Source organism: Eptatretus burgeri, chromosome 11 (assembly GCF_056783735.1).
Source record: "Eptatretus burgeri isolate ZD-2024b chromosome 11, Ebu_testis_v1, whole genome shotgun sequence".
Taxonomy (NCBI): domain Eukaryota; kingdom Metazoa; phylum Chordata; class Myxini; order Myxiniformes; family Myxinidae; genus Eptatretus; species Eptatretus burgeri.
This window is the reverse complement of record NC_140971.1, coordinates 61,510,353-61,517,852: the sequence shown is the minus strand read 5'-3', so window position 1 is coordinate 61,517,852 and position 7,500 is coordinate 61,510,353. Positions and strand designations below refer to the sequence as shown.

The following is a 7,500-nucleotide window of genomic DNA, read 5'->3' as shown; positions in this document are numbered from 1 at the left end:
CTCAGCAACCGCTCGTTGGACACAAAATCCGACCAGCGATAGCCAAGGATTCTCCGAAGAGACCTGGTACCAAAGGAATTAAGTCTCCATCTCAGATCCTTGGTCAGAGTCCAAGTCTCGCACCCATAGAGCAAGACTGGAAGTACCAAGGACCTGAAGACTCGGACTTTCGTCCTCCCGCACAGGTACCGGCAGCGCCACACCCCATGATCCAGTGAATCCATGACTCCCCAGGCCCGACCCAGACGTCTATTGACGTCTGACTCGCAGCCAGCAGAGACATGAATATCACTGCCAAGGTAAGTGAATCTCTCCACGACCTCAACATCCTCACCACAAACAGACACAGACAGGACAGCAGCATCCAAGATGTCACCGAAAGCCTGGATCTTAGTTTTGACCCAAGAAACCCGTAATCCCAACGGCTCCGACTCCTCATTCAGCACCTCGAGGGCCCCCAAGAGGGTGTCCAAAGTCTCCGCAAAGATGACTGCATCATCTGCAAAGTCAAGGTCCGAGATCTTGACATTCCCAAATGACGCACCGCAACTTGATCTCTCCGACATCCTCCCTAGAATCCAGTCCATACAAGTGCTGAAAAGTGTGGGGGCAAGTACACATCCCTGACGAACTCCAGTAACGACTGGAAATAAGTCGGAGATGGTACCACCACACTTCACAGCACTCTCAGTACCAGAGTAGAGTTCAGACATCAGATCGATCAGTTTTGCTGGCACCCCACGAAGACCAAGAATCCTCCAGAGGACATCCCGATTCACTGAATCGAACGCTTTACAGAGATCAAGATAGGCTGCAAGCAGCCCCTGCCGAAACTCTCGCCTGCGTTCGGTGACGACACGAAGTGCAAGGATACGGTCAATCGTTGACCTCTTTGGTGTAAAGCCTGACTGCTCTGGACGCTGGTGCTCAAGCAGATGGTGGCGAACTCTATCGAGAATTATCCGAGCAAAGACCTTGCCCGGCACTGAGAGCAGCGTCACCCCTCGGTAGTTGTTGCAGTCTTGGCGATCACCCTTCCCTTTCCAGAGAGGGACAACAAGGCCCCTCTTCCAGTCAGTTGGGATGATGCCTGTGTTCCAGGCAGAGCACAAAACTGCATGCAACGACACGAGTGCAGCATTACCACCAGCCTTGAGAAGTTCGGCATGGATGCCACAGATCCCTGGAGCTTTGCCCCGTTTCAACTGGTTCACCGCAGCCCGTGTTTCCACAAGCATAGGTGGACCACAGTTGATTCGAGGGTCAGCAACAGGGATTATAACACCCTTGACGTCCAACTCGACAGTTGGGGGATCAGCCTGGTACAACCACTCAAAGTAACCGGCCCAGCGGGCCTTCACTTCAGACTCCTCTGTCAAGAGCCTACCACTCTCTGCTCGAACTGTAGTGCTCCGAGGGATGGGCTTGGATGAACGTAATGCGCGAATTCCCCTGTAAGCGGAACGAGAATCACCTGTCCACAGGTGATGCTCTACCCCCTCTCAGATTCCTCGCACATAGGCCTCCTTGTCCACCCTCAGTGCACGTACAGTTTTACGCCTCAGCTCCCTGAACAGCTCAGCTCTGCCATTCAGCCTGGCCCTGCGACTCCGGTCAATGGTATCCAGTGTCCCTTGAGAGACAAAATTATTCTTTGCCCTGCGGTGAGCTCCAAGGCATCCACCGGCAACATCAAGGACGGTGGTCTTGAAGGCGCTCCACAACTCTTCAGGACCCCCCAAAGCACCCAGACCCCCAAGTGTCCACTCAGCCTGTTCGCAAACTCCTCAGCTACTCTCTCATCCCTGAGCTTGGCAACATCCAGCCTCGGCTGGGATGGTACCATTCTCCAGGATTTAAGGTGCAGCTTTAGAGTTGCTACAACAAGCCTGTGGTCAGTATTGAGGAACTGAGCACTCCGGTAGACCCTGCAGTTCTGGATCATCCTCCAACGACCGTCAATGAGGACATGGTCAATCTCCTTTGCCACACCGCCAGCGTTGGAATACCAAGTCCAGCGATGAGCTTGTGGGCGCTGAAACCATGAACCAGCCACTCTAAGTCCATGACTTCTTGCAAAGTCAAGGAACTTAGTGCCATTCTGGTTCATAGTTCCTGACCCATGGGGACCAACACACACCTCATAACCATCCCTATCAGTTCCAGTCGATGCATTGAAATCCCCCAAGACTAGAAGTGTATCTCGTCTGGGGCACTGATCAACCACAGACTCGAGTGTGGCGTAGAATGCATCCTTCACGGTGAGATCACTCGCCTCAGTCGGAGCATAAGCAGAGACCAGGGAAATGACACCTAAGGAGTGGTGAATCCTTAATCTCATAATACGCTCGTTGACCGCTGTTACCTCAATTATCATTGAGGTCAGCTTATTGGACACAGCTACAGCAACTCCTTGGGTATGGTAACCATCAGAGCGACCAGACCAATAGTAGGTGTAACCACCCGCCATTATCTCGCCGCAATCTGGTCTCCGAACCTCAGAGAGAGCTGCAATCCCGATGTCCAAACGCTTGAGCTCAGATGATAACAGAGACAGGTGATCATCCTCTCTTAGGGATAGGACATTCCAGGCATCCACCCGAAGGGACCGCCTCAGGTTAACCCAAGGAGACCGCCGTCTGGTGGACGACACCTCAGCACCACTCCGCCACACTCTCCCGCAACCTGACCCAGGCATGTTACCCCGTGGTTTCCCGTTCAAGCTCCTCTCAGCTGTTTAATTAACACCAGGTGGGTGATTCAGCCTGTGATCCTTCTGAGGTTGGCAAAATGAGGTTTACATTGCATCAGCAGCACAAAATGAGGTTGGCATTTCTTCAACAGCACAGCTGTGTCCCCAGCAAATGATGCAGCCAAGCAACTATAGGCTGCATATATAATATATATATATATATACCGGGTGTAGTGGCGTGCGCCTGTAATCCGGCTGCGAGGAGGTTTGGGTTGGAGGATCGCTTGAGGACGGGAGCTCTGCACTGGGCCGCGCTATGAGAGGGTGTAGGGCAGCCCGGAATCATGGCGAAACCCAATCCTTATCCCTGTGTCGTAAGAGGCGACCAGGGTTGCGTCAGGAAGGGCATCCGGCGTAAAACCTGTGCCAAATCAGTATGCAGATCATAACGGATGATCCCTGTGGCGACCCCGAACGGGAGCAGCCGAAAGACAAACAACATATATATATATATATATATATATATATATATATATATATATATATATATATATATATATATATATATAGATATATATATATATATATATATATATATATAGATATATATATATATATATATATATATATATATATATATATATATATATATATATATATATATATATATATATATATATATATATATCCCACCCGAGCAAAAAAATGGGTATGGTTTCCTGGTCAATTTTTGGAAGTTCCAAACAACTTAAACATCAACCTTGAAAATATGATTTCATACCCTAACAAACTGATAGGTATATTCGTTTTGTTTTGTTTTCCTTCAAATGCTGTCTTATTCAAACTGAGAGCCTGTTCCCATCTTTCACTGACAATTCTACTTGTGATTTGATGCATCTATAAAATCTTGTTCAATAGTTTCATTGAAAATGGAGAAATTGGCTGATGAGAAAGCTGAATGATGCAGGGGTGATGTCGACACAGTGAAGGAGCACAGGGAGTTGGTATACACCCCAGTATGAAGAAATGGAGAGGGGAAGAAATACGCAAGTGGCATGATAAGGAGGAAAACAGAAAGGAAAAGGGAGTTAAAAGGCTGAGTAGACAACAAACATTTAAGCAGACAGGAAAACCTGACAAACACCATAACTGTGTAGGCGTATATATATATATATATATATATATATATATATATATATATATATATATATATATATATATATATATATATATATATATATATATATATATATATATATATATATATATATATATATATATACACACACACACACTGGAAGGTACAATTGGTGAGAATGAAAAAGTTCAGGAATTGGAATCGGAACTGTGAGTTGGTGATTGCTCAGTTTAAAACGTTTTGAAAGGGTGATGAAAAGACCATGATTGGCTTAATTCAAGAAAGTGATTTCAAACTCAAGAGAGGAGGGTACAAAAGATTGAAGGGCCAGCAGTTTGCTTGGATTTGCGGAAGGAAATAATGTTTTGGTTCTGGCTCAACAAGTGTGGCCTATTGAGTATGGTTCAGTGAAAGATAGCTGAGAAGGCAGTTGGGACAAGACCAGAAATTAGGAAATATAAAATTTCTGGGCCACCAACTTCTCTATGCTGGTAGAGAAGCAGGCTTTGCCCCTCAGATTCCTGTTGAGTCACTCAAAAAGGGATTTTTGTGGATGCCAAAAAGGGCCTATTATTGCCAGGTCAGGCCGCCCACCATAAATTTTTTTAGGATGGTGCTGGCAGGATTTGCACACCGGCTACCATAAAACCCTTCACTCCACAAAACACAAGAAAACCATCAATAAAATTGAAACCCCACTCAATGAGAGTACATCCTGTACAGATGCCCTTCACAGGGCAGCTCACCGGATGAGTGTATTGGGACAAATCCTCCGTGATCCCCACAATTTGATGATAGGAGGGAATTCATGGGGTAATCTTCCCAGGTCAGATTGTGGTAGTGTGTGTCGGGGTGGGGCTGAGGTGTCGTCCACCAGATCATGGTCTCCTTTGGTTAACCTGTGGTGGTCCCTTCGGGTGGGTGCCTGGAATGTCAAATCCCGAAAAGAGGATGATTACCTGTCTCGGTTATCATATGGGCTCAATCATTTTAACGTCGGTATTGCAGCACTCTCTGAGGTTAAGAAACCGGATAGTGGTGAGATCATGGTGGGTGGTTCCACCTACTTCTGGTTTGGATGCTCTGAAGGTTACTATGCCCAACGAGTTGCTGTGTTTGTGTCCAATAAGCTGATTCCAATGGTAATTGATCTTGCATCGATCAATGAGTGTTTTATGAGACTAAGGATTCGTCACTCCTTTGGTGTCATTTCCCTGGTCTCTGTATATGCTCCGACTGAGGCTCATGATCTCACCATGAAGGACGCATTCCATGCTTCTCTCGTTTATGTGGTTGATCAGTGCCCGAGGCGAGATACACTTCTAGTCTTGGGGGATGTCAATGCATCGACTGGAACTGAAAGGGATGGTTATGAGACGTGTGATGGTCCCCATGGGTTTGGAACTGTGAACCAGAATAGCACTAAGTTCCATGACTTTGCAAGAAGTCATGGACTTTTGTAGCTGGTTCATGGTTTCAGTTCCCACAGGCTCATGGCTGGACTTAGTATTCCAGCTGGTGGTGTGGCAAAGGAGATTGAACATATGCTCGTTGATGGTCACTGGAGGATGATCCAGAACTGCAGGGTCTACCAGAGTGCTCATTTCCTCAATACCGACCACAGGCTTCTTGTAGCAACTCTGAAGTTGCAGCTTAAATCTAGGAGAATGGTAGCATCCCAGTCTTGGCTGGATGATGGCAAGCTCAAGGACGAAAGGGCAGCTGAGGAGTTTGCGAGCAGTCTGCGTGGGGATTTTTTTTTGGGAGGGGGTTGTGTGCTTTGGGGAATCCTGAAGAGTTGTGGAGTGCCTTCAAGACGACGATCCTTGATGTTGGCGGTGGATGTCTTGGAACTCACCGGGGGGTGGAGAAGAATTTTCTTTCTCAAGGAACACAGGATACCATTGTCCAGAGTCACAGTGCCAGGCTTCATGGCAAAGCTGAGCTGTTCAGGGAGTTAAGGTATAAAACTGTATGTGTGCTGAGGGTGGACAAGGAAATGGGGTAAAGCTTCTGAGATCTGTGGCATCCATGCTGAGCTTCTCAAGACTGTTGGAAATGCTGTACTCATATCGATGCATGCAGTTCTGTGTTCTGTGGAACACGGGCATCATCCCAACTGATTGGAAGAGGGGCCTTGTTGTCCCTCTCTGGAAAGGGAAGGGTGATCTCCAGGACTGCAACAACTACCGAGGGGTGATGCTGCTCTCAGTGCTGGGCAAGGTCTTTGATCTGATAATTGTTGATAAGGTTCCCCACCATCTGCTTGAGCACCAGCTCCCAGAGCAGTCAGGCTTTGCACCAATTGACCGTATTCTTGCCCTTTGGGTCCTCATCGAACACAGATAAATGTTTTGGCAGGGCTGCTTGCAGCCTATGTTGATCTCTGCTCAGCGTTTGATTCAGTGAATCTGGATGCCCTCTGGAGGATTATTCGTCTTCATGGAGTGCCACCAAAACTGATCAATCTGATGTCCGAACTATACTCTTGTTCTCAGATTGCTGTGAGATGTGGTGATGCCATTTCCAACTTATTTCCAGTTATTACTGGAGTTCTTCAGGGGTGTGTACTGGCCCCCACACTTTTCAGCACTTGTATGGACGAGATTATAGGGAGGATGTCAGAGAGATCAAGTTGCAGTGCATCATTTGGGAATGTCAAGTTCACCAAGCTTGATTTCGCAGATGATGCAGTCATCTTTGCAGAGACCCTGGAGGTCCTTTTGGGGGCCCTCGAGGTGCCGAATGACGAATTGGAGCTGTTGGGATGACGGGTTTCCTGGGTCAAAACTAAGATCCAAGCTGTCAATGACATCTTCAATGCTGCTATCTTGTCTGTACTTGTTTGTGGTGAGGATTTGAGGTCACGGAGAGATTTGCTTCCCTTGGCAGTGATATTCATGTCTCTGCTGGCTGTGAGCCAGAGGTCAAGATATGTCTGGGTCGGGCCTGGGGAGTCGTGGATTCACTGGATCATGGGGTGTCTGGTGCTGTCGGTACCTGTGCAGGAGGACGAAAGTCCGAGTCTTCAGGTCCTCGCTGCTTCCAGTCTTGCTCTATGGATGTGAGACTTGGACTCTGACCAGGGATCTGAGATGGAGACTTAATTCCGTTGGTACCAGGTGTCCTCAGAGAATCCTTGGCTATCGCTGGTCGGACTTTGTGTCTAATGAGCGTTTGCTGAGAGAGATTCAAATGACATTTTTTACCTATATAGTCTGTGAGTGTCAGCTGCGGCTGAATGGACATGTGGCTTATTTTCCTGACGCTAATCCTGCTCACCAGATTATCTCAGCGAGGGAGCCTCGTGAGTGGAGGAGGCCAATGGGCTGACCACGTACCTCGTGGTTGCAGCAGGTTTCTCAGCATCTCAAGGAGATGGGGATGTGTCAGGCATCTGTCTGTGGTTGGCTCGATGGATTACACTGGAATACCAGTGGAAAAAGGACGCAGCAACACGCTGCTACAGCTCATGCTCCCACACCTGACCTGACCTGACCTGTGTGTGCGTGCATGTGTTCTGCTCTCCACTGATGATGGCAGTGAGCCAGAAATAAGCATGTCCATGGATTGATTCCCTTCCCAGTGGCAGAGCTGGAGGGTAAGTAATCAATTATTTATCCATAGTCTTACTATACTCGTTGGATGATGTCTGCCAGGAATTGTCAAG

At 47.7% G+C, this 7,500-nt stretch overlaps 1 protein-coding gene and 1 pseudogene across 4 annotated transcripts in view; both read left to right on the top strand.

Moving 5' to 3' along the window:
* The window catches only part of LOC147017206 (CUB and sushi domain-containing protein 3-like), an 879,227-nt gene that overhangs the window by 181,102 nt on the left and 690,625 nt on the right, over positions 1 to 7,500 (top strand). The window lies entirely within an intron of this gene.
* Positions 2,916 to 3,056, top strand: LOC147017208 (signal recognition particle RNA; annotated as a pseudogene).